Source organism: Oreochromis aureus, linkage group 12 (genome assembly GCF_013358895.1).
Source record: "Oreochromis aureus strain Israel breed Guangdong linkage group 12, ZZ_aureus, whole genome shotgun sequence".
Classification (NCBI taxonomy): domain Eukaryota; kingdom Metazoa; phylum Chordata; class Actinopteri; order Cichliformes; family Cichlidae; genus Oreochromis; species Oreochromis aureus.
The window spans coordinates 12,885,072-12,907,071 of NC_052953.1; the positions used below are offsets into that span (position 1 = coordinate 12,885,072).

General features: G+C 39.3%; 1 protein-coding gene across 10 annotated transcripts in view; it reads right to left on the minus strand.

Annotated features, from left to right (window-relative positions):
• gpat2 (glycerol-3-phosphate acyltransferase 2, mitochondrial) overlaps window positions 1–22,000 on the minus strand; it is a 184,864-nt gene that overhangs the window by 153,264 nt on the left and 9,600 nt on the right. For 8 of the 10 annotated variants that reach the window (XM_039621010.1, XM_039621015.1, XM_031727931.2 and 5 more), the window contains exon 2: window positions 21,779–21,844. The exons of the other annotated variants lie outside the window; for them this stretch is intronic. The gene's annotated coding sequence lies outside the window, so the exon portion shown is untranslated. The remainder of the gene's footprint in view (window positions 1–21,778; window positions 21,845–22,000) is intronic. 10 annotated transcript variants of the gene reach the window in all.

Sequence of the window (22,000 nt, forward strand, 5' to 3'; positions counted from 1 at the left end):
AATGGGTTACACCGACAGCAATACTAAAGATGCACACAAAAGTTTGTGACTAAGATTTCTGTATTTCTACAAAAAAAAAAAAAAAGACGATTTTAGCATGACGGAAAAGTAGATAAAAACAACGTAGTTAAACAAACAGAATGATATCAGTCTTTGTCATTAAGTGATTGAGAAAAATTATCCCATATGTCATCTCCATAAAGCACTGATACAGATACAGAAAGAAACAAAGACCACTGGACTGATGGAGAAGTCAAGAGGTTAATTAGACTAAGGAAATATAACATGACTATGTCCTTTGATGTAGTCTCTCTCTTCACTTGCATACCCACCACGGAAGCAGTGGAGACTGTCAGAAAACGACTACAAGAAGACAGCTCCTTGGAAGACAGGACCAACTTCACACCCGATCAGATCTGCACACTGTTAGACCTCTGCCTTACCACAACATACTTCAAATACAACGAAGGCTTCTACAGACAAAAACATGGCTGTGCCATGGGCTCCCCTGTGTCACCTATTGTAGCCAACCTTTACATGGAGGAAGTGGAAAGAAAGGCTCTTGGCTCTTTTAAAGGGAGAGTACCCAGCCACTGGTACAGATATGTAGACGACACCTGGGTCAAAATCAAGACACAAGAAGTGGAATCCTTCACTGCGCACATTAACGCCGTGGATAAAAACATCAAGTTCACCAGGGAAGACACTAAGGATAACTGTTTGCCTTTCCTGGACTGCGCTGTGCACATTGAAGAGAATGGCAACCTCAACATTGAAGTTTACCGGAAGCCCACACACGGACCAGTACCTCCTCTTTGACTCCCATCACCCTCTGGAACACAAACTTGGAGTAATTAGGACCCTACACCACCGGGCAGAACTTGTTCCCTCTAAGCCTGAAGGGAAAAAGAAGGAACACACACATGTAAAGGAAGCACTGAAAACATGTGGTTATCCTAACTGGGCGTTCATAAAGTCAGCAAAGAGGCACAGAAAAGAAGATCAGACACCAGCGAGGGAGGATAAGAAAGACAGACGCAACAACATTGTCATCCCCTATGTAGCGGTGTATCAGAGAAACTCAGGAGAGTTTTCTCCAAGCACGACATCCCAGTGTACTTCAGACCCAGCAACACACTCAGACACAAACTGGTTCACCCGAAAGACAAAACTCCAAAACACAGACTGAACAACGTGGTGTATGCTGTACAGTGCAGTGAGGAATGCCCGGACCTCTACATTGGAGAGACCAAACAGCCACTTCACAAGCGCATGGCACAACATAGAAGAGCCACCTCCACAGGACAAGACTCAGCAGCCCACCTGCATCTTAAGGATAAAGGTCACTCTTTCGAGGATGCCAATGTTCACATATTGGACAGAGAGGACAGATGGTTTGAAAGAGGAGTGAAAGAGGCCATCTATGTCCACTGTGAGCGACCATCTTTGAACAGAGGCGGTGGTTTACGACACACCAACTGTCTGCCATCTATAATCCAGTTTTGAGTTCCCTCCCCAGACGCCTTAACGCCCACTCACATCCTGGGCCATCTGACCTCAGGAAATCACATGATAGGGTGGGGCCAGGTTTCACAATGAGCTCACCCGAAACCCTGGCTGATTAGGTACCACACCCGCTTTCACACCTTGTCGCATGTGATTAGAGGATCACCAGGGGTCCTTTGTCCCTCTTTGGGGATACTCCCACTGGGTTTAAATCTGGGACTCTCGGCCATTTGACCTTAGAACTGAAGAAGCTTCTCGGATGAGAGGTGAAACGTCTTCAAGCAACTCAAAGAAGTCCAGACGCTTTTCTTTGCAAACTCCTTTGACTACGATGACCTGGATGACTGAGAACCTTCACAGACAACATGACTATTTCTGCCAGCCTCTTGTTTTCTTCCAGGATGGTTGAAAGTTTATGCAGCTTTTTCTTAAAGCATATATTTTCGCTTTTTTTTTTTACCAGCATCTACAAGAACATAATCTGCAACAACCACTGTTAAAAACAACAAACTTAGAAAACATTCTAAGTAAAAGACACTGTGTAAAAGATGTGTGGTGCTGTGAGAATATATAGTACTCCACAAACAGGAGAAACTTGCAAACACAACAAACGACTGCAATTCTGTGTGATACATGCTCAACATAACAAAAACGGGGTCTGCAGGGTCACAATTCTGTTTCAGGTACTGTAGGTGAAGTCATTTCAGAGTTGTTCAAGTGGGGTGAGCTCCTTTAAGGATTGTACCCAGAAACTAAGAAAATCAAGTCGTATGGTTACTTGTAATTCACATCCTGCTATCCATCACTTCACTTCACTTTACTTGTTATTGCATAGTGTGACTGCAAACACAGAAAAAGAAGATAGTTTGTTTTTGAAGGAGCTCCCCAGTGGTTAGTTCCCCTCAGGGAGCTCACAGGACAGTTTGGAGATTGCTTAACGCAAAGAATATCCATGCTAAACTCCATGGCTATCCAGTAGCTGTCAAAATGTCACAGAAGACAAACTTCATCTTGGTGCTATGGGGAAAAATGAGATTTAAACTTTTACAGTTGATTGGTTTTGTTGGAATTCTAATTGTGTCAGAATATTTTATGGCACTTTATACAAAATTTGTTGAGACATTTAAGTTTGAAACCACAGAGGTCATAACTAAGAAACCAACTGCTGAAAATGTTTGTGTTTAGTCGTGTACTCAAAGGAATGAAACCTCCCACACACTCTGTCACTTTTGTTGACTTTGGAAACTAAGTTATAAGCGGTAAAATTTATGGAGATAAACAGCATCAGATTTGCATCTATTGAAATAAAAACACTGAGAAAAGAGCCACATTTAATGAGCAATCATTAACTCTCAACGTAGGCCTGCTGAACTCAGGAAATTGATAAACCTAATATCCATTCATACCCCTAATTAAGTATCCCTTCAGGCTGCTTTTGGGCCACGCTCGCCCCACTGCACACTTTGAAATGAATGTCTGTGTTGGAAGAAGCTGGAGAGATTGGTTCCCCCCCCCCCAAAAAAAAGAAAAAGAAAAGAAAACAGAAAACAAACATCTTCATTCTGCCTGCTGGTTTAATTTTAAATCAAGACCTAATATAATCATAAGTTGGAAAAGATGCTAGACTCATCAGACCAGACCACTTTTATCCAACTTTGGCGTCCAATTTCAGTTTCCTGTTCTCAGCTGACAAGACTGGCACCTGGTGTAGTCTTTTGCTGCTGTAGCCAATCTGCTTCAACAACTCTGCATACAGAGATCCTCATCTGGATAACTTGCTTGTAATAAGTGGTTATGTATGTTTCTGTTGCCTTTCTGTCAGCTCAAAAGCAGTCTGCCCATTCTCCTCTGACCTTTGGCACAAAAAGGTGCCCAATAAACTGCCACTCTATATTTTCTCTGTAAAACCTAGAGATGTCTTAAGGGCTTAAAGAAGAGCCAAATGAACTTCTATTATCCAAGAGACTTCTTCAGTTATTCTAATTTTTTTTTTTAAAGAGATTTCCTCGTGGTGCCGATCATGTGAGTCACCACATGAGCAAAAGTGTGAAAAAATAAGGCATGGGACATTATCATAACCCAAGTAAATGGTGAGATCACTCGGAGAACTTGCCCCACCCTATCATGTCACCTATTGAGGTCAATTGAGACAAGGTCGCTCAAGCCCAGCTTTTTTTTTTTGTAAGCTTTCTAGACTACCATGGCCGGGCAGACTGAGAATCTACAGAAATCAAACGTACAAATTGTTGTGCAGGAAAATCCCAGTAGATCAGCAGTTTCTGGAAAAAAACGAAAAAAAAAAAAAAAAAAAAAAAAAAAAAAAAAACCACGTCTGGAATCAACAACCACACCTTGAAAGTAGGGCTGCACGATTAATCGTTAGAAAATCGCGATCTCGATTCATACTTATGTGCGATCTCATTTCCAAATGACAACGATTTAAAAAAAAAAAAAAAAAAAAAAAAGATGACGATTGTACCGCATTTTGATCCGGGACATAATCTGCATGAAAACAAGCGCTCACGCTTCCTGCTCAACAAATGACAAGGGCGGAGCCTTATACCACGTGATACAGAAGCCATCTTGCAGGGAAAAAACAACGGAGAGCACGTGAGAGAAACTGCCCGAGGGGAGAAAACACAATGAGCGCAGAGGAAACGTTTCCTGATGGTGGTGAGAATGACAACCCCACTGTAAAATTACTTCCAAGAAAAGGTTCTCATTCCTCCGTGTGGAAGTTTTTTGGCTTCAAAGAAGACGATGAGAGTCAAAAAAATATCATTTGCAAGCTGTGTTTTGCCATAGTAGCAGCACCGCAAGGTAACACTACAAATCTGTATAACCACCTCAAACGTCACCATAAAGTGCAATATGACGAAGCTGTAAAGGCCAAGAAAGTGACAGGAGAAAATCCGTCTCCGTCAACCACCCAAACATTAATAACGGGAACCTTATACAGCGCTTCCCCATACCCGTCGACCTCCCGCAGGCACAAAGAAATTACGGAGGCCATCACTTATCACCTGGCTAAAGATATGGCTCCCATCAACACTGTGCAAAACGAGGGGTTTAGGAAAATGATCAACACCCTAGACAAACGCTACACAGTGCCGTCCTGCAACTATTTTTCAAATGTTGCACTACCTGCTCTATACAGGCAGGGTCGAGCAACAGTGGAGACGGAATTACAAGCTGTACAACATTTTGAGGCAACGACAGACTTATGGTCCAGTCGAACTATGGAGCCATACATGAGCCTGACAGTCCATTATGTTACCAGGGACTTCACCATGAAAAGTCGGTGCTTACAAACTGCCTTTTTCCCCGAGGATCACACAGGCGAGACTCTAGCACATGGATTAAAGGAGGGTCTTATCTCTTGGAGTTTGGAGGAGGAAAAAATGGTGTGCATAACAACAGACAGTGGAGCCAACATTGTGAAAGCAGCATCCCTTAACAACTGGACAAGGCTTCAGTGTTTTGGCCACAGACTACATCTTGCTATAGGTAAGCTCTTGTAAGTTGATAATTTTATTTTGTTTAAAAAAAACAATAGCTATATGCTAGTATGATGTATATTATAAACAACAATAGCAGCATTAATAATACTACAAAAATAGTTCATATTAATACAGCTGTATGTTTTAAACAACAATAATAATAAGGCAATAATGATATTGATAATGATACTGTAAGATTTTAAATGTAATAATAAATTAGTTAATGACAAGAACTGATTCAAATTTTCTTCTATTTTTTCTTGTTAGAGAATGCAATGAAAGATCCAAGAATTGATCGTGCTGTAGGTCTCTGCAAAAAGCTTGTGGGCTGCTTCAGTTACAGTTGGAGACGGAAGAGGGAACTTGCTGAGGCCCAAAAGGAGCTTAAGCTACCAGAACACAAGCTTAAAATTGAGTGTCCAACAAGATGGGGCTCCAGACAAGCTATGGTCCAGAGGGTACTTGAACAGCTACCTGCTATTTCACATGTTCTCTCCTCTGATCGGAAGGCTAGACACCTGGTTCCAACATGGCAGGATGTTGAAGTTCTCGAGGCACTCAACAAAACACTCAACCCACTGACAGACTTCACTGATGCCCTGTCAGGAGAGCAATATGTGAGTTCTCCACCTCTTTGAAACATCAGTTGTGGCTGTGCAGGAAGATGACTTGGATCTCACACGATCAATTAAGTCCAAAGTCCTGGGGTACCTTCAGGAAAAGTACAGTGATCCAAACACACAGGAGCTGTTAGACATTGCCACATCTCTGGATCCAAGATTCAAGATGGACTACATCCATGAGGACAAAAAAACTACCATCAAAGCCAGACTGACACATGAGATGACTAGCATAACTTCAGTTGTGGTAATTATGTTTACATCAGATCATATCAGACTCATAATGATATTCACACATTTTAAATTATTAGAAAAAATTAGATATTGTACTTTATTGTTTTAAAGTTATTACTGTGGTGTGAAATAGAATGTTAAGATGAGCTTTATCAATTATATTCTCTCTTTTAAAGCAAAGTTCCACTTCAACTGCATCCCCGGCCGCCCCCATGAAGACGAGCCGAAAGACCTTAGGCAGCTTCCTTAAAGCAGCAAAAGGCAATGAGGCACCATCCCAGCCTGAGCAAGATGTTGTCTCAGAACTCCAGTCATATTTTCTCTTAAGCAACATTGATAGTGAAGCGGACCCCTTAGTCTGGTGGAGGGAACACAAGGGAGAATTTCCAAGACTGTCTATACTGGCCAAAAAATACCTCTGTATTCCTGCCACAAGTTCCCCTTCTGAAAGGGTGTTCAGCACAGGGGGGAAACATTGTAACGTGTCTCCGTTCCTCACTGAAGCCTCAAAATGTTGACCGACTTGTGTTCTTGGCAAAAAACCTTTAAGCAGCTGGCTGCATAAAAAAAAAGGACTATGTTCTCTGTTGTGGTCCTGCCATGGTCAACTATCATATTGTCATGTCAAGCGTTATATTTTGTTAATATTTGTGGCTTACATTTTAAGAAACATACCTATTACCTACCTCTCTCATCACCTTACACACGCAAAGAATACTGTTCAAAATGTTATTGTTAAAGTATTGTTAAAGTCAGTAAAGTATTTTAAGGTTTTGTACGTAAGAGTTGACAAGTGAGACATTTATTGTTTTTATGTTCAGTCTCAACTGTTACGAAGTTGATGTGCAGTTAATAAGTGCAATAAATATTTATATTGGAAAAAAAATCGTGAGAGAATCGTGATCTCAATTCTAAGCAAAGAAATCGTGATTCTCATTTTATGCAAAATCGTGCAGCCCTACTTGAAAGTCAAATTTCTTTACCATTCTGACCCTCATTCTGAACTTCAGCAGGTCCTGTTGACCACATCTACATGACTAAATCACCGAGTTGCTTCGATCTGTAGCAACTGAACAGGTGTACCAAAAAATGTGGCCTCTTCCTATAATGCATTCATGTGTGTCTGGACTTATGAAAAAAACCCCAAAAATATATTACCATGGCTTCAGTTATGAAAACTATCATTTAGCATACTTACAGCTACAGCTTTACAGCCTATATATCAAAAACTACATGTGCCCCATAAGACGGCCAAGGAAGCAATATGTAAGAGAAATTCATTTTTTTTTTTTTTTTTAAAATTGCACTACTTTATAACCATGCTGTGCTTTGCTGGCTGTATAGCTTAACAAACATGCCTCCTCGAAGCAATATTTCAAAAATATGAACCCATTTCTCAAATCTTCTATATTTTAAATCAGGTAAATTATGTAATAAATCCCATCAGTGGTGCCCATGCAGGAAAAATAAAACCCTTTTTCAGCAGCCCCTAAAATATAGTATTGGTTGCAACAAAGTAAAAAAAAAATCTTGCTGGCAAAAAAAACGAAAGAAAAAATAAATATGTAGATCCTGAAAAGGATTGGCATGGCAGTGAAAATGATACATGACCGCTGTGTCTGAATGAATATAACAGAAGCAACTGGCCAAACTGTTGGCAACTTAATACATTTTCTAGAAGTGAAATTATATCGTATAAAAAAAAACAAACTCACAAAATCTTTGTGCCAAGTCTCACATCAACTTTATTTCTGCCATATGACCTTACATTGTCAATATTCTTAAAATCATGTGCCTGTAAGCTTCCAAATCTCCACCTTACTATTATTTTTCCTCTCATACACCCTCCCCATCCCTCTTCTCCCTGCTTCTTTCTTCTCCCGCATCACAGCATAAGGCTACTTAACAGCATCTTAACTCCAGTGATAAACAACAGACTAGTCATTCCCCTATCAATCAACATCCCTCCTACTCTGAGCCTCAGAGGCTTTGCAATTTCTCAGTCCTCTTGAGGTCAGATTTACTCCCTTCCTCACTGTCTGCGCTGGCTTATTCTCTCCTCGCAGCTTTCTCCCCTCACTAAGTCTGTGCTGTGTCAGCTTCTCTCTCCCTTAATCTGAAAAACACTTCCGTTTTAGCTCCTCAGCCACCATCCCACATAAATAACCCTCTTTTGCACCCGTTTCTCTGCAGGAGAAAAAGGAACTCTCTTAAAATTTTAGTTAAATTAAACTACTCCTCCAACTGAGAATTGTTCAAGCATATTAAATACCACCTTAACTATCAATACAATGGAAATCCAATAAAAAGGGGAATTAAGCAACACAAATAATATCCAGTGCATATTATGAATAAACATTTGCCCTCAGAAGGCTGCATAATAACTACTAAATGCAAAAACAAAAATATTTTAACAACAACAACAACAACGTAGCATAAACAATGCCATTAAAGTCCAATCTGCTACCTTGCGCTGTTCATACTGCACCATGTCACATCCATTATATGTTTTTAAAAAAATCATTGGGATGAAAAATGCCAAAAACAATCATCAATTTACTATTTGAAAGAAAGTGGATTTAGCCTACAGCCTCTGTTTCAAAAGAATTGAATTAACTAAAACTTCTGATATTACATTTCTAAGCCAATTTAATCACTGCTGCACAAGGGGAAGAGAGAGCGAGAAAGGAAAGACAACAGCAAGTAATTGGAAAAACCTATATCTTTCTGGAGGATTTTCTACAGCAAGCACAGCTTTTCTGCCTCTTCAGCGCGCTTTGTGTAGGACAACACAACAATCCTGTCTAAAACCTTGCTCTGTTTATCACCCTCACTGAGGCTACTGCTCAAGTTTATTTCCAGGGGTTGTAGAAAGAGAGAGAACCAATTAAGTTTAACAACAGCCCAATTTCTGTAAAAATCTGTGTTCAATGCAACAATGGCATGCAGAGCAGGAAGGTAAAAGTACATCTAAATTGTGTTTTTAGGTCTTTTTTCAAGCACACTAACACGCTGGCTTGCAAAAGTCAATGTAAGCTTGTTAAATAACCTTGCTGCATTAAAGACTTTTTTCTTTTCTGGTTTTACTTCACGTTTATTTGGACTAGTAATATTTCTTTTTTTAAATAACACGCTGAAAAAGCTCATTTAAAATTTACCTTAACATCAGATAATGACAAGCTTAATGAGAGTTAGATTCCTGTCTTCCAAGCTTCCAGGCAAGAAATGACGTAAAATGAGGCATAGCTAGTGATTGAATCGGTTATGAACATCGGTGTTAATACAATAAAAATCACTTTAATTTACTTTGATTCCAATAATGCTTTGCAATTCAGAACTACGTCAGTGACTTTATTTAATTCGGATGCTTTAGTACCACATTAATCAACACAACCTTGTGTTGGTTATAAAGGTGATATTGTAGTTGCTACAAAATGTGTGACAAGAGAGTCATTTTGTGACTGATTCCTGTGCTCCTTAGACAGCAGAATTAGACTGTAAGGAATAATTCTCAATGACATAGCTGCATGGGGGTGGACAATCCTACATGGAACATCTTAAAATATAATACAATACAGAAATATTACCTCTCCTACAGTTTTAATATCTGTCTTTTGTTCCTTTTAAGGGTCCCATGGCTTTATTCGTGCTTTCTTGTCTTTTATGACTTATTCGATTCAAATTACTCGTCTGCGTGACACTGAGAAGGCCACAGCATACAATTAACGTCATTTTCACAATCACCAAATTACTTAGTGCGCTCGTGCCCACAGAACCAACTGCATTTGTTATGTCTGTCCTCTCATTAAGATGTTTTTTCTTTAATTTATCTCCTGCCTGTTTCTGAATTCACTTCAAGACTTTCCCTATATTTTGATGTAAACAGCAGGAAAAGTCACTCCAAAGAACTGCTACAAAACGTAATTATGGTGCACAAAAGCACAAAGATAAGCAAACCATTTACTGGCTTTGTTTGTTCTTTTTCTTTCTGTTGTGCTTCCTCATCTAAAAAAGGCAATGATAAGCATTCTTAACCTGCCAGCACAGGCTTTGGAACAAAACAACTGCGCTATCCATCTATCAGTCCACCCACCTATTCATTTTCTCCTGCTTATCCAGGTCCTGGCCATGGGAGCTGCAGGTCCTTCTGCCCAGCCTCTACCTGCAGCTTTTGTTTTGAGCTCAGGGCAGAAATGATACACAATCTCTCCAGCATAATCCCACAGTGGAGCATCCAAGAAGCAAGTCGATTCAGTACCTAAACTGTGGCTGCTTTAAATGTTTACTACTCACCTGATCCATAAAGGTGAGCAGTGGCATCCTGCAGAAGAAGTAGTTTGACTGCTTATACCCAAAAGCATAAGGATAATCTACTCCTGCATTCCATATACAAATAGTCATAACTGATGTCAAATGTGAACAATGTTTTACATGTTAATGGAAAAGAGAGTTCAAATAACGTAGACAATGTTTAAAAATCATCACGTGGAATCTTTGTCTAAAAATCAAAGTACACAGTCACCAATCCATTAAAAAAATTAAAAAGTCATAAAATAAAAGATAAATGGCAAAATGTATTTAGAGTAACAGTTTCTACATGGACAGCTACATTTCATATCACCCACAGTGATCTGAATAAGGTCTAAGGAAAACTAGCCTTTCACTCTGCTGCAGCTTGATTAGAGGAAAGCAAGCCCTACGCTGAAAAAACAGTCACATAAAAAAAAAAGAAGAAAAACAGCCACTGGGGTTGGACATGACACACAGCACTATGCCATTAGCGCACTTAAACAAGTATCCACTAAAGCATGCACACATGCTAACAAAAAGTTGAGAGCCCTGTAGAGCAGCTGATTAATGTCATGGGAATGCAGCAAAAATGTCCACAAAAGGATAACATGTCAATGTGAGGGCAGCAAATAATGCTAATTGTCAGTGAAAGAATGTAAACAACAGTAACTGGGCCACATTACATGCAGAATGAAAAATTAGGTGGTTTTGTAATAATCCAGCTTCTGCGGGCTAGACGAGTGCTGCTCTTTTATCCAGCTACAAATGAGGGCCAGTGTATGTTAGAGTATGTTTTATCTCAGGTACAAATTAAGGTTAAAAACTGTTAGAGAAACACATCTTTACATTGAACTACCCTGTAAGAAAATGTGGCGACCAAGATTATAAGATATTCAAGTCAATGCTACTATCACCAATTCTGGGTATTCATCTGTGAAAAATACATCTGTGTCCCTTACCACGCTGGATGGGCTCAGACACCTAGATAATATCAGGGGCCAGATTCCCCTGCTAGGACCTTCCAAGGTAACTTGAGCCTAAATGAGGGGCTTGACACACACTAGACATCCGTGATGTGCCAAAGCATATCTGATCCCTTAAGTCCAGTGTGTTTGATTTTTATACCCTGGCCCGCTTTAAGGGTCGGGCTCAGGCAGAATTCAGCTGGACTGTGTCAGCTGCCTCCATGCAGCCCACTGAAAACAGAGAGAAATCATGACCATGTTTGTGCTATGCAGGATGGTGGCCACAATTTAACACAGTAGAAACACAAACAGTCACGTTGTGATGAAGAGTTGCTGTGTGTGTCCAATCCAGCCTATACACCCACCATGACAAGTGTAATTGCACGTGGAGTCATACTGTAGCTGCTAATTGAATTCACAATGAGAGGGAATTTACTTGTATGACCTTTTGGACACCTCCACCTTTCTCCGAAGAACAACAGAAACTTTGGTATCTAAAGAGATGCACAATACTATCAAATAGAACAATTAAGATGTCGATAGCATGCTCAAAATGTAGTCTGTTTTAATTTTATTGTTATTTACAAAATCCTACTGTCTGTCTTCATTCTAAAAATCCTAAAGATTAAAAACACTCTTCAATGATTAGGCCCCATTTAGGATTTAGGGAAGCATTGTAACTGAACATTTAACACTGGCATGGTTCAATTCTTTATGTTCTTCTGAAAGGATAATCAGTTTTAACCCACTAATATCTGCACGTGTGTGGAGCTGACTCGAACAGAAAACAGGTGTTGTACCTTCACTGTGTGTGTGTGTTTGTTTTGTAAACCTGGCTGATGCAGACTTTGGGTTGGAGGGCCACTTCTGCTTATGGCTAGTTTGTTTGGAACAGAGCTTAATTTGGAGGCAACTCCATGAGAGCACGCAAACAGAGTTACAGTGTGCAGGGGCTGGACTGGAAGTGGGCCAGACAGCGAGCGAGCGAGAGAGAGACACAGAGAGAGAGAGACTTAGAAAGCCCCTTTCTGTGGAATAAAACAGGGAAAGCAAAAAAGACAAACTGAAGCCTGGTGTGCTAATCATTATGTCAGTCCAGGCCAATGGACTCTTGGGGAGGAAGGACAAATGTTTTCTGGTGCGATACACAGAAACGCGTCTAGTGCGAGTACGGGTGTGACTCCAAAGACAACTTCTATAACGTCACAAAATCCAGTTACCTCACCAAGGATGGAAATATCACCCGGTGAACAGGAAAAACTATGTGGAGCCATCTTTGTGTGGGTCCACCATCTACAGCGACCATCATCTTCTGTGGACTATATTGTTCCACTGGGGGACTTGAGGATGTGATTATGAATAATTGCCTGGCTGATCTGATCCTGAGAGATGGTCAGTTATTGAACATCTATGCTAATAACAGTTTTTCCATATCGCTGCCCTGCCACATCAATAGAAGGCAAGTTCAGTGCGTTGTCTTCTGCTCTGCTCTGTTCTGCTTCTTTGACAGTTTCCAGGTAAGGTGTTTAAGGGATGGAGGCAACAGGAGCAGAGCCATGATCTGAGGAGATCACAGCTCTTGGCTGGCTTAGAAATGCCTCAGTATCCCCCCCAGAAGAGCTGGAGGCAGTGATGAGGAAAAAATAAGATCTGGGCAGCTCTATACCCACAGTCCAGATGCAGTTAACCAGTATAAAATGGATAGGCATATCAGTGCAAATTCACTCTAAGGCTACGTTCACACTGCAGGTCTTAATGCTCAATTCAGATTTTTTGATCAAATCCGATTCTTTTGTCTGCTTGTTCACACTACAAATAAAATGCGACAGCAAACCCGCTTTAGTGTGAACCCTCAAAGCGGCCCGCATGCGCAAAAGAAGACATCATACACAACGTGCTCTGATTAGACCCAGAGCAAACAATATTGTTTGACTGATGGCCCTTAATATAAAGACGTCAGACTTTACGTTTCCCAATTTTTGCTTTAAGTTATTTTGTTATTTACATAATAATGTAAATAACCTAATAATTATCCTTATTGCTGTTTTAGAGAGGAGCGGTGCTTCAAAGGATAGTTTCAGATTTCTATCAGAATCTGCAGATTATACAGTATAAATAAAATGTTCACGTTTCTCCAACGTTGTCTTCCCAACAGTTTCACTAACATCTACACTGGGTGGCCAGGAAGCGTTCGCGATGTCTTATCGGGCGCTTCTCCGGCGCTGATAATTGGCATCTGTCTTGTGTCAGTGACGTAAAAGACGGATTTAATGTGACATGACCGTTCAAACAGCAGTCGCTTTCTAAAACATCGGATATGTATCGGATTCAGTACCACATACGAAAGTGACCCAGATCAGATTTGAAAATATCGGATTTGTGCCGTTCACACTGTCATAACATGATCGGATATGGGTCGCATAGGGTCAAAAAAATCGGATTTGATGCACTTTCGCCTGCAGTGTGAACGTAGCCTAATATACAGCCTTAAAGAATAATCTCAATTAGTCAGGGAACCCTAATGCAGGGGCAGAATGAAGATAGTTATGAGAAAGAGCATAGAAACTACAACACAAAAAACTCTAGACAGAGTTTGGATACCGTGCATACTTTCGGGAACACTGAATGAAAAACCAACCCACAGGAATTCTTCTTAATTACATAAAAATAATAACAAATTTGCTTCCCCAAACACCAAATCAGATAAACCATTCTTAATGACAGGCCTGTTCTCTCAGATCAAGCCAAACAGTTTATCACTGATAAGGGTAAACATCCAAACAAATGCACCCCAACTCCCAGGTGACTGGCATAGTGACAGAAGGGGGAGAGGTTGAGAAGAGTTTCACAGAAAAGGGGAGTGAGAGAGAAGAAAAACAACAAATTGATAAATGGAAAAAAAAAAGTGGTGTTAAAGGAGGACAGTGAAATTGAAATACAAACAGGAATGAGACATTACAAAAACATCACAAGAGTGTTAATTTGGTAGAGGTATGAAGCTGCTCATGCACTATTAAAAAGCAGACTCCTGCAGGGATATTGAAACAAATAAACACTCCACAAGCCTCTCCACATCATGCAGATGTGATGGTCCTGCAGGCACTACAATGTGAAGTGGCATAAACAATGCACAAACAAAGCTCCACAAAGGACTTTGGTACACAGAGGCCAACGGTATGGAAATGAATTTACGTCAGCAAGTCCTTGATGCACAACTGATTTTGCTCGTATCAAATGCACTCTGAGACAGCTCCTGAGAGCCAGCTAAGAGTCTAAAAACAAATGTACTTCAAATGTAAGCAACTCTACTACACATAAAAAGAAATGTCTTACATATCACTTGATACTTTTGTAAAAGTAATGCATTACCTTAATTACTCCCAGGGAAAAGTAATTTGCTATACTTGTGTTTGAATTACTTTCACATTACTTAATAACATGCCCTGAAATGCACTGTCACGTAATTACCACTTAACAATATTAAACTTAGGCTACAGTCCCACACACTGGTACAAATTCCTATCCTAACAAGGGCACACATTGAATCTTTCAATGTCCAAGTATAGCAACCAAGACAACAACAAAGTTGAAACCAGCTCAAAAAGATCTTCACTGTGAATACTGGCTATTCTACTGGAGAATCATGTATGGGTAGAAATGAATTCTATGATGCTACAAGACGGTACCCGCTCATCACTGCTTTTTTTACTACCAAAGATCAGGCTCTGACTGCCCAACTGGTTAGCATACACTCAGCTTGACATCACTCTGACTTCATGCTAGCTGTGTGTAGCACAAGAACAAAAGGGACATTTTGCATTTCTACTTGCCCGTCAGACAGATAACTGAAGAAACGTATTAAACTAAAGTAACACAAGTGCAACTGTAATGTGATTACTGAATTTAGTACAGTTACATTACCATGTTGCAGAAAAATGTAGTGTGACTGTAGAAAGCATTCAATTTAGGCTGTAGATGTCTGTGTTATTGTGTAAATACTTATGCTATTGTGTACTTCACACACATGGAGAGATGCCAAACTGCCTTTCATTGTTTTTGTAACACTGACAATAAAGAGCTATTCTATTCTATTTATGTCCATCAATGTCAACTGCAAGCAAGGCAGGAGTCATGGAGAAAATAAAAAAAATTACAATGTCCTTGCTAAATCTACCGAAACACTGTCTTCTTTATAAAGCAAATTTATTTATTTTATTTAATTCACACTGTAACAGTGACCTTTTTAAACAACTTGTTTAGGCTCATGCTGCAAAACTGACGTTGCTATGTGCCTGTGGTTTCCCTTTGTTCTTTTCTGTTTTTTTCCTCTACATACTTTTTATGAATCAGTAAACCTCACAGTTATGCTAACTACATTATTTATAGGCTCCAACAAAATGCAACACAGTTCAAGGCACTGGCAGAACAATCAAAATGTGTTCTAGTTTACCTAGAACCTTTACTGGCTTTGATCATCATTTGTAGAAAAAAAAAAAGTGAAACAAAACACAAACAAAAAATGGATATGGATATAAATGAATAAACCGCTATCTCCCCCCTAGTTCAATGCTTGTAGGTCGCAGTTTTCCATCCACCTTTAGGTTGAGGATCAGGACCTGATAGTCATTTGCACTTATGCACCAAACATTCAGCATTCAAGGTACCCAACTTTCTTTGAGCCATCTGGGGACTCTCAAAGCTCGAGGAACAGCTGAGCCGAGCTGAAACCAAGTGGTGGCTTCCGTGACTGTCATAAATTGCTCATACCTGATAATACTTTCAAACATAAAGGTGCAAGTTCACTTGGCACCTGAAGACCTCAAGCCTCGGGTTCATCACTGACCCTGTAATTATGATCATCTGATGTGTAGATCACTACCTTTGGGTGAGCTAGAAAAGGCATTGGGGGAGGTTGCTGGAAAGGTCTGGCTGGACTACATGCACTGTGCGGGTGTATTGGGAGCATCTGGCAGTAGCTCAGTCTAGGAGATAATCAACTTCCAGCGCACTGCTGAAGTGGCTATAGAGAGTTATGGATATAAGCTTGATGTCCATCACTGTAGCAACTCCTGAACCAAATTGTGGACACCAGAGATGAAGATAGCCGTTGAGCAGAAGATGGAGTCCTATTGAACTTGCTTAGTTTGTGGAACTTGGGAGGCAGCAAAGTTCAGAGGTCTCAACACTTCTTTTTGCAGATGATGTGGCTCTATTGATTAAGCAGAGTGTGGAGCTGCTAGTATCAGAATTACCCTCTCTGGGTCTTAAAGTGTGGCTCTAAGCCAGAAAAGGAGAAGTCCCAACTCTTGGTCATTTTATGTTCCTAACCTCACCTATGGCCCGGAGCTGTGGGTAGTGAACCAAAGAATGAGATTCAGGATACAAACAGCAGTAATGGACTTTCTCTGAACTGTGTCTGTTCTGAGTCTTTGAGATAGGGTGAAGTAAAGCTGCTACTCCTCGGTGGTGAGATGTTTCTCGTTATGTCCAACTAGGAAGAGGCTCTCTCAAGTACCATCACTGCTAATGAGAGTCTGGTCCCTGGCTATGACCAAACAGCAAACTTCAATGTTAAGTTCTCTTTTGCCTACAAAAGATATTTAGGATATTTGTGTGTGTGAAAGAATTACATATTATTTATTACCATCAAGATTGACCGACGCATTTTTTCCTTTTGAATAATATGCTCAATCTAGAATACTCTCAGTAACTGTTTTTGTAATTTGGGTTTTTTCTCCCCCTCCATCCTAATCCCCACACATGACCTAGTAAAGTAAGAAACTGAAGCAAAAGTTTTCTGTTCTTTTTTTTTATTATTTAAAAGAGCCCTTTATACCACAAGCATGAGTTCAGATGAAAAGTTGTTTACAAGTTTGGCCAGAACGAGGGATGGCTGATGGCACGTGGTGGAAGTGGTGGTTTGGGTGTTAAGATAAAAAGATACTTATAGATACATTTACACCCACAAGGCTGTAGATGCCCACCCTCTGTCTCCTGGCAAGCAAAAGTGTGACACGATGCGCAGTTAAGGGAGAGAATACCAGCTTTGTGTGGAGCATATGCTTCAGGAGAGCACAAAACACGGACAAAAGTAAAAAGAGATCAACCTTATTAAGAGCCTCCCTCAAGCCTGTTCCTGTGGCTCAGAAGTCAGTGACATCTCAGGAGAAATAAGAGAGGGAGAGTATAAGGGTAGTTTGTCAGTTGACTGGAGACAAAAATGGACAGAGGTACAATAAGCTCCCTAAGAATATTTAGATTAAACGTTAGAGACTGAAGAGCCAGGGACTTGAGATTTAATAACAATTTTTAAGAAAAGAAAAGTTGAGACATGAGTAGTACTTCGAGGGCTGTTATTAATTTCCAATAATTATTTGTCTGCTGTAGATATGATTACTACTAATGACATCCTTTAAAATATGAAAATGTAAAAATAAGAAATATTTTTAGAATAATTTAATTTTCCATTTTACAAACTTGTGCACAACTTTATCCTCCCATCATTGTTTCTTTCCTCAGACGTACTATTATTATTAGAAGAATGAGACTGATATTAACATTTCCAAAGTATATAAGAATTCAGCTATGTGGTCTAATCCATCAATTGGCTTTCGTTTTTATTCTGTGATGCCTAAAACACAGCAGTACTGTGTAACAGTCTGTGCTACATAGGGGAAGCTGTCAAGGAGTACCACTGTTTGTATTGACTGATTTGTTAAAACTGTTGTTTTATAAAAGCTTTGTTTTGTTTTATTTTGTTAGTTTGCATTTTTAATTTTTAAATATTTTTTTTAAATCTGTTTAATTTCAGTAGTTTGATTAGTATTCAGTGTAAAAGTATCAATACACATCCCCTTCATGCTTACTGTGTTGACCAAATTGACAAAAGACCAAAACTAAAAATATGTCTTAAGTATGTCTCTCTTTTTAGTTTTACAAAGACATAATATGGTTTACTTTTTATTTTAGTAACCAAAAATCTGATATAACTTCAGTTTTAGTAACTATGAAACTCCTGCTCTGATATGTGTAAGGAGGTCAGGCTTACCCTTGTGCAAACATACAGATGTAAGCTATGATGAAACACTACTCTTCTAATATAATCCCCAGAGGTTGTTTGCTTGTTTCTGTTTAGTTTTGGTACGTTTGAACCTTCGTTCTTATTTTTATAATAAAAGCTAGTCAGACAATCTTTATTTATCATCATATTCAAACTGTTTTCCCACTTTTTTCAGCTATCTATGGTTGCCTTTTTTAAAACTACAGTACCGTGTAAAAGTCTTGAACCACCCTTCACTGCTTTATATTTCACAACGAAAATGTGAAATGCATGCAACAATTTATTAAAACATTATTATATATTATATTATATTAAAACATCTCCATACATACAGTTAAATACAGCAAAGGAGTTAAAAATAGAGTTTTGTACAATTCTAGTGTGTTTGAAAGTCAATATTAGCAATTAGTAGTAATATTATTAGTAATATTTAATAATAATATTAGTAATATTTCTTTAAGTAGTCTTCACAAATACAGTGGTTTCTCCAGGCTTCTTCAAAAAGATTGAAAACTCTTCTTTGAATGTTGTTTACTTTCTGTTATATTGTCTGTCTAGATGAGCTCACTGCTTCAATAATGTTCTGGTGAAGCCAATCCACATCTGAAAGTGACAGACTGTTAGAGGTATGCTTTTAGTGCACTGGAAGCATCTTTGAGAACATTGTCATGCATGAAGCCAATGCCAGTCAGCCTTCTTGACGGCCCTTGAGGCCATTTCTGATGAGGCTTCAGTAAACAGTAGATTGATCAAATGAAGGGTCAGATGCATCTCTTAGGTCTATTGTCAGGTGTGTATTTTTTTCCTACTAGTTCCTACAGATTTTGTTCATCTCCTGCAGATATTTTTAGGCCCAGTGCTTCTTCTGTCCTCCACTAGTCCAGATTATTTTAAAGACACACTGCACACCATGTCGAAATATGCCAAATCGTTGGCTAATAAGTCTTCAGGAAATACCATTTTATGCCTATCATACTGTGTTATCTCTGGTATTTTTCATAGACTTGACTAAAGAAATGGGAACAAATTATTTGCTTTTGCAACAAGCTGCTGGTAACAAAGTGCCTAAAGATATCATTTACTTGGCTAAGTTGAAAAAGTTTTTATTTTTTAAGTCTGGCTTTTAATTTAATGTAGCTTACTATCACCAGTGTGTGAACGGGTGGATGACTGGATATGTAAAGCGCTTTGGGGTCCTTAGGGACTAGTAAAGCGCTATATAAATACAGGCCATTTACCATTTATTTCAATTACCTGAAATGTTTTCGTATGCTTATAGTAACATTAGCTCTGAAATGTTACATTTCCATGACAGCCAACCGTCATGTGCTACCAAAAGTGAACCAGACCCGAGGAATCTGAAGACAAAGGCAGCTCTAGGCAACAGTTATTCCTTCCACAGGTTCAACTACTATAGAGGTTTACTTCTTCTAGATGGAGGGTGTTGATCTAAAGCTCTCTTCTCCTTATCTGGGCTCGAGCTGTAAAAAGGAAGTGAGTCTGTGCTTTTCAGAAAGATGGTTTGAAAACACAGTAGTAATTGATTATACACGACTCCTGAAGCATAATAGAAGAGGTGGTGGGATGACTCTGCATTATTAACCCCTTTTCTCACTAAAAGCATTTAGCACACCTCTAATAGAAATGTGTGAGCCCAGGATGCTTTTTAATGTGTGTTTTCATAATATTTAGACACAATGACTTTGATCTTAAGTCCTAAATCAAATCTGACTTGTCTTGTGCTTTGTTTTGAGCAACTTTTTAAGGCAAATCTCCAGATTGTTGACCTTCAACTTTGTGCTGTCAGACATATATGTATATAAATACTATATCTCTGGGGTTAGTCGTATTTGTGCAGCTAAAAACTAAGAAAAAGCCAAAGAAGTTAGACATAAGACTGGAATCAATGACATTAAAACTACAAACTAAGTCTTAAGAGTTACTATAAAACTTTGAATTAGCTTTTAGATGGAAAAAGAGGAAGGCTGAGTCTGAACACAAAAAGTCAAAATAAGTTTTCTACATATGCTGGCTGGACTTAACCTTAGATACAGGATAAGGAGTTTACAGATTCAGAGGGCGCTCAGAGAACAATCACTGCTCCTTCATATTCAAAGGGTCAGCTGAGTTTGTATGGGCATGTAATCAGGATGGCTCTTAGGCACATACATCACAGGCCTCTCAGGTCCGCCCAAATGGTAAGAGGCCCTGGGGCAGAAACACTAGAGATTAGATATTTTTGTTGTCCGAGAGAGCATTTAAGGATCCTGCAGCAGGAGTTGGAAAACAATCACGAGAGAGACATCTGCACTAACTCGCTTAACTGCACTGCTACTACGACATGCTGTGAAAAAGCAGAGTAGAATGGAGAGATGGATCGAGTTTCACAACACTTCTAAAACTCAAATGCAAATCAAATAGGCTATATTCTCGCCCAGGTCCAGAATGGTGATTTGTCTTTGTATCGCTCCAGTGCCAGTGACTCTGAGCAGACGCACAAATATTTAACAAGTCTGTTTCCAACACCTTCCCCATGTTTATTATTCCCATCATTTATTTTTCTTACTCTTGACATCTTTTTTTTGTCCTTGTGTTACAAATGATTGATCTCAGACTGAACAGAATTTAGCACACTCACTAACCACACTTCCAAAAATAAAGCATTAAAAAAAAAATAAATCTATCCATCCATCTTCTTAACTGCCTTTTCAGTTCAGGGTCACAGGAGGGCTGTAGTCTATCCTAAAGGCAAGGTACAACCTGGACTGTTAAAACAGAAAGACAGACAACCATTCACACCCACAGGCAAGTTTAATCACCAATTAATCTAACATGTATGTGTTTGGACTATGGGAGGAAGCCAGAGTACCAAGAAAGAACCCACACAGGCACAGGGAGAACATGCAAGCTCTACAGACAAAGACTCCAGCCAGCTTGTGGATTAGACACCAAGACGTTCTTGCTGTGAGGAGACAGAGATAACTGCTGCACCTCTGTAGTGCTGTGCAGAGCAACACATAAACATGAGATACAACTTGTTAAATGAAAAAAAAAAAATCCTAAGACTTGAGCCATATTCATGCTCTTTTGTAGCACTACTGGATTTAAAATAGGAGTAGACATGCAGAGGCTTTGAGATGCAAAGATAAATTTTGAATGTATCATAGTGTTCACCGAGTATGGCTGGCCAATTTTGTTTTGCTATAAAATATGCATGAGGGGTGTCAAAAAGTCACAAAACTTTCTTTTTTTACAAAGACATCTTTTCTATACGATAACAATTTACTTTTGATCAGAGAACTTTCATTTATTTTAAATTCCTCTCAAAACACCACATCCAAAGTTCAAAGAACATTTCTTTTTGCCACTGTTAACAAAAATACTCCTTGTAATAGTGACGACAACTTCCTGTTGCTATGGTCCCTTTTAACATGGCAACTAAGTTACCTATTCAGAACAGTTTCAGATCACTGACCAAGACCTTAACATCTCAAAGACAGCTTGAGATGTCCAGAGCATCTACTGGAAGTGACTTAAAACAATGGACTCAAATGTGCCAACATATTCATAAAACTATGTTGGCAAAGCCAGAATCTGTCCTACCTTAAGCTGAAGCAGCAACAGGGTTTTTCAGGTGAAGACCACTGGAGAATGGATGCTCAGCGCCGTCTTGAAAGAATCAAAAAACTTTTTAGGACCATTAAGTAAGATGAGATCAAATTTGAAAAATATTAACAAATACGACACAAAGTCTTGGTACTGTCAAATTATCACTACAAAATATGTTTCTTAGCGACATGAGCCAGAAGGAAAAGCTTTAACTTT